Source organism: Colius striatus, chromosome 3, assembly GCF_028858725.1.
Source record: "Colius striatus isolate bColStr4 chromosome 3, bColStr4.1.hap1, whole genome shotgun sequence".
Classification (NCBI taxonomy): Eukaryota; Metazoa; Chordata; class Aves; order Coliiformes; family Coliidae; genus Colius; species Colius striatus.
Genome location: NC_084761.1, coordinates 64,605,902 through 64,611,309, shown reverse-complemented (window position 1 = coordinate 64,611,309; position 5,408 = coordinate 64,605,902). Strand labels below are relative to the sequence as shown.

Sequence of the window (5,408 nt, the reverse complement as noted above, 5' to 3'; positions counted from 1 at the left end):
CAATATCTCTGGCAATGTGTTTCTCCATCCAGCTACATGATGTATATAAAAATATTGTTCTTCAGCTGCTTCAGAGCAATGATAGTTTCTGGATTTTCATCAGAGACCAATCTGGTTCTTGCTCAACATCTTCATCAACGACCTGCATGAGGGGACAGAGTGTACCCTCAGCAAGTTCTCTGATGACACCAAACTGGGAGGACTGGCTGATTCCCCAGAAGGCTGTGCTGCCATTCAGCGGGATCTCAACCGGCTTGAGAGTTGGGCAGAGAGGGACTTTATGAGGTTCAACAAGGACAAATGCAGAGTCCTGCATCTGTGAAGGAGCAACCCCATGCACCAGTACAGGCTGGGGGTCGAACTGCTGAAGAGCAGCTCTGCAGAGAGAGACCTGGGAGTCCTGATTGATAATAAACTAAATATGAGCCAGCAATGTGCCCTCGTGGCCAAGAAGGCCAATGGCATTCTGGGATGCATCAAGAAGAGTGTGACCAGCAGGTCAAGGGAGGTTCTTCTCCCCCTCTACTCTGCCCTGGTGAGGCCTCATCTGGAGTACTGTGTCCAGTTCTGGGCTCTTCAGCTCAAGAGGGACAGGGAAGTGCTGGACAGAGTCCAGCACAGGGCCACCAAGATGATCAGGGGACTGGAACATCTTTCATATGAAGAAAGGCTGCGGGAACTGGAGCTGTTTAGTCTGGAGAAGAGGAGATTGAGGGGAGATCTTATTAACATTTATAAATATCTAAAGGGTGGGTGTCAGGAGGCTGGGACATCCCTTTTTTCTATAGTAGCTAGCAACAGGACAAGGGGTAATGGGATGAAGCTGGAACACAAAAAGTTCCACTTAAACGTAAGAAAAACTATTTCACTGTGAGGGTGAGGGAGCAGTGGAACAGGCTGCCCAGAGGGGTTGTGGAATCTCCTTCCTTGGAGGCCTTCAAGACCCGCCTGGACACGTTCCTATGCGACCTGATCTAGATGACCCTGCTTCTGCAGGGGGGTTGGACTAGATGATCTCTAAAGGTCCCTTCCAACCCCTACCATTCTATGATTCTATGATTCTATGGTGAAGACCTGACTCTCAGGAGTGTCCTCTGGCCTTCCCCTTGCTCTTCAATTCTTCAGAGCCTGATAATTTTACTGTTAAATGAGCATTCTAGTTTCTTCAGTTATACAAGCTGGGAAAACGAAGATGGAAAGTAATATACAGGCTAGGAAAGTGAAGTAAGTCATGGTTGGACTAGATGATGTCTAGAGGTCCCTTCTAACCGCTGCTGTTCTGTGATTCTGCAAACATGCTTCATGTGCTTAGATTTCCCATAACAGTGCATGTGGTTTGGGAACATGTTAAATCTCAGTTACCTGGAGAAATGTGTAATCAAGTGAGAGTTTCCAGTGACACTCCATGGGAACACGTAATTGGTCCCACCTCTGCAGGAGCCCAGCTGCGACCTACAAAAAATAGATTCAGCAGATCACTGGGGCATCAAATGGAGACAAAGTGTTGCAGGAGAGCTGCTGTTTGTCAGGAGGTGCTCCCGGGCTGGAGGCAGACAGAGGTGTGCAGGGATCCCACTGTGCTGCAGCTGCAGCAGTGAGAGCATCCCAGGGCACCAGCCTGAACTGAAGCTGGCCTTTGCTTAAGGGTCCTGTGGCACAGTCTGGAGCAGTGTAACCGTACCAAGTGGCTGAAAACAGTAGTTTGCTAAGGGGTGCTGTGCTGAGTGCTGGGGAGGTTGTGCTAAAGGTGGGCTGGAAGTGGCACTGCCAATGCCAGGAGGCGTACCAGTGCTTTCAAACACCAGCAACTGAGCATGAGGCCATTACCAGCACGCGCTGCTATGGAAACTGCTCTGGGGCTGCCCACCGTCCTGCTACCTACCTGACTGCAAGGTAGCCAAAGAGGCATCCTGGCTTCTATCAGAAATAGTGTGACCAGCAGGACCAGGGAAGTGATTGTCCCTTTGTACTCAGCCCTGTTGAGGCCATACCTTGAATACTGTGGGCAGTTTTGGGTCTCTCACAGCAAGAAAGACACTGAAGTGCTGGAGCGTTTCCAGAGACAGGCAACGAAGCTGGCCTGGAGCACAAGTCTTATTGAGGAGTAGCTGAAGGAACTGGCGTTGTTTAGTCTGGAGAAGAGGCTGAGGGGAGACATGGTCACTCTCTACAACTACCTGAAAGAAGGTTGTGGAAGGGTAGGTGTTGGTCTCTTCTACCAAGCAACAGCAGTTGAGTCACCACCCCTGGAGATATTTAAAAGACACATAGCTGAGGTGCTGAGGCTCATGGTTTAGTGGTGGACGTGGCAGTGTGAGATTAGTGGTTGGACTCGATCTTAAAGGCCTTTTCTAACCAAAATGATTCTATGATACAGCAACCCCTAAGAGGCGGAGCATGCAAATGTCTTGTACATCTGTACTTCCAATGGTGGCAGGAAAAAAGCCAACAGTGTGCAAAGAACAAACCTATTTTTGAGGGCTTTTTGAAAAGCTCTTCCTTCATACTACTGCCTGGTTTTCACCAAAGAGCGTTACCTTCTTTGGAAGAGGAAGCAGGTGCTTAGAGAAGATCTGTTGTTGCAGCGGTGGGAAACTTCGGGATGTGTGGCCTCAGCTGAGCCCTGCTTTGCCTGGTTGAGGAATTGATCTCTGCTCTTGGCAGAGCTGCTGGTGCTGACGTTCCCTCCAAGCCAAGTCTGCAGGGTGCCAGGCTGGCGGACGAACCATCCCCACAAGACAGCATAGACCATCCCTGCAGGGTGAGTGGCACTCAGCTGTCTTTACTTTTTCTATCTGATAAAAAGCAGAGACTATTGACAAGTTTCTAAGGTGACACAACAGAGCTGAAAACACACCTCACTCTTAGTCAGAGGCCATATATAGCACCCTGGGCCTTTAGGAATCTGGCATATTTTAGCTACAAAGCCTTAACTTGAAGGGGGAGGAGAGAAAGGCAATACCAACTGTGTCTCTTTCCTTCTCTCTGCATCCAGGCTTCTACCATTTCTTTCCAACTTCATTGAAAGCAGCTACCAGACTGAGAAGTATTTTGAGCTGGATTTACTAGCTGGGAAAGCAGCCACAAGCTGGAGAATCAATTGGCATGGCATGGCTGCTTCTTCAGAAACCAAGCTGAAAACAAGCGGGTTTTTTCTTCTTGTTCACAGGCTTTTCAGTGACATAAACACAGGTAATCAGTTTTAACTAGCAATTTTAAAATCTCCTTGCTTTGCCAGTACATTGACCATTTTGTAGCAGCTGTGGATGAAGTGCTGTTTCACTGTGCAGGACTTACAAACCTGGGCAGAGCTCCTGGCAGCCACCCTCACTCTCCTCCTTTGACAGTAGTTTGCTGGTCTGCTGAGCTCAAGTGGCTTTTGGGCCTGTGGCTGTGTCCAGGGCATGCCAGAAGGGTACTGATTTCCAGGCTATCTACTGACAAGTGACCCTTGGGGCCAGACTAGTGCAGAATTGAGGAGCAGGGTTTGGCTTCCTTGATACTCCATGACAAAGTGCCTGACCCCTGTATAAAGCTGAACGAGTGCTAAGATGAGAGTTTGGCACACAGCAGTCTCTGATCCGTATTAAACCTGCAATCACCTGTTTTAAGCCTGTTTTACTTGTCTGAGGGAGAAGCATACATTCTCTTTGTGCTTCAGGACATGAGAGTCTATCACTTCCCTTAAGGCCAGTGCAATGAATATTTTCATTGCAAGTTCTCGAGCATCTTACTGTTCATCCTGGTACAGCTTGCTCTGTGCCCAGGCAAGATATGTTCTAATACACTGAAATAAGCATCTGCTTTGGTCTGCAAAACCTGTGTATTACCCATGCATTCAGCAGAAAGCAACCAGCCTCTCCAACCAGTCAATACTCTGATGTGAGGTCCAGGCAGATTCTCCATCCTCTCTGCTCTGCCCTGGTGAGACCTAATCTGCAGTCCTGTGTCCAGTTTTGGGCTCCTCAGCTTAAGAGGGACAGAGAACTTCTAGAGAGAGTCCAGTGCAGGGCCACTAAGATGATCAGGGGAGTGGAACATCTTCCTTATGAGGAAAGGCTGCGGGAACTGGGACTGAAAGTGGACCTCATTAATAGAAATATTTGAAAAGTGTATGTCAATTCACAAAAGCTGGAACACAAAAAGTTTCACTTAAGGAAAAATTTCTTTACTGTAAGTGTGAGGGAGCCCTGGAACAGGCCGCCCAGGGAGGGTGTGGAATCTCCTTCTCTGGAGGTTTTAAAAACCTGCCTGGATGCATTCCTGTGTGACCTGATCTAGATGGACCTGCTTGAGCTGGGGGGCTGGTCTAGATGGTCTCTAGAGGTCCCTTCCTACTCCTACCATTCTGTGATTCTGTGTAATCTGTGAAGACCTTTCTCTTTAAAATTGCCAGTGTATCATGTTAGCTGTTTGTGGCAGACACTTCTGCCCCCCTAGATCTCTGATATTGCTCAAGGCAGGGGCTGCCTGGATATGAGCAGGGAAGGGGGCAGTGAGCTCAGCCCTTCCCCCTCAGCAGTGCTTCACACAGGCCACAGTGAACGGAAGGGAGAAAAAGAAAAGAAATGGGAACTTCTTTTCGGAATCATCTCATCCCAAAACTGAGAGGAGAAGTGAAATTTCACAGAATCACAGAGAAGTTTAAGTTGGAAAAGATCTTTAAGATCATCAAGTCCAACCATTTTTCAATATTTGATTTCAATAAAAAGGGCTGGTTTTAGTGAAGGGTGGTGAACTTGCTAACACTGTGGTGAGCAGTTCCTGTGCTGAGGTCTATGAAGGAACGACTGGATCCAGTGCAAGTTTCAGCTTCTTATTTCCAGTCAGTAATCTGTATTAAATATCAGACAGTGTTACATGAAACATTGCTTTGGTATATTCCAATGTGCAGCAAAATCTCAGACTAGCTCTGGAATGAAATTGAGCTGAAGAAAGCTACTCAAGCCTCAGTTTCTGAGTTATTAGCAAAGCACTACATGAAAGATGGTGCAGTTGTGTACATTCACTGTGGTTAATATGACATTGTCACATTGTTAGCTTAGCTTAAAAGGAAACAGCACTTTGATGGTTTTTCTGTGTTTGCATTAGAGGTCAGGAAAATATACAATACTGAAAGAGAAAAGAAAAGAAAAGAAAAGAAAAGAAAAGAAAAGAAAAGAAAAGAAAAGAAAAGAAAAGAAAAGAAAAGAAAAGAAAAGAAAAGAAAAGAAAAGAAAAGAAAAGAAAAGAAAAGAAAAGAAAAGAAAAGGGAAAGGGAAGGGAAGGGGAAGGGAAGGAAAGGAAAGGAAAGGAAAGGAAAGGAAAGGAAAGGAAAGGAAAGGAAAGGAAAGGAAAGGAAAGGAAAGGAAAGGAAAGGAAAGGAAAGGAAAGGAAAGGAAAGGAAAGGAAAGGAAAGGAAAGGAAAG

General features: G+C 46.7%; 1 long non-coding RNA gene across 2 annotated transcripts; it reads right to left on the bottom strand.

The window, feature by feature from the left end:
- Positions 1–380: 380 nt before the first annotated feature.
- On the bottom strand, positions 381–5,098 carry LOC133625080 (uncharacterized). Of its 2 annotated transcripts, XR_009818371.1 has the most exons (4): positions 2,538–5,098; positions 1,992–2,177; positions 1,363–1,452; positions 381–694 (listed from the first exon to the last, which is right to left on the bottom strand). It is a non-coding gene; the product is annotated as an uncharacterized LOC133625080 (long non-coding RNA). The 2 variants fall into 2 exon arrangements; XR_009818372.1 differs by lacking the exon at positions 1,992–2,177.
- Between the last annotated feature and the right edge of the window lie 310 nt (positions 5,099–5,408).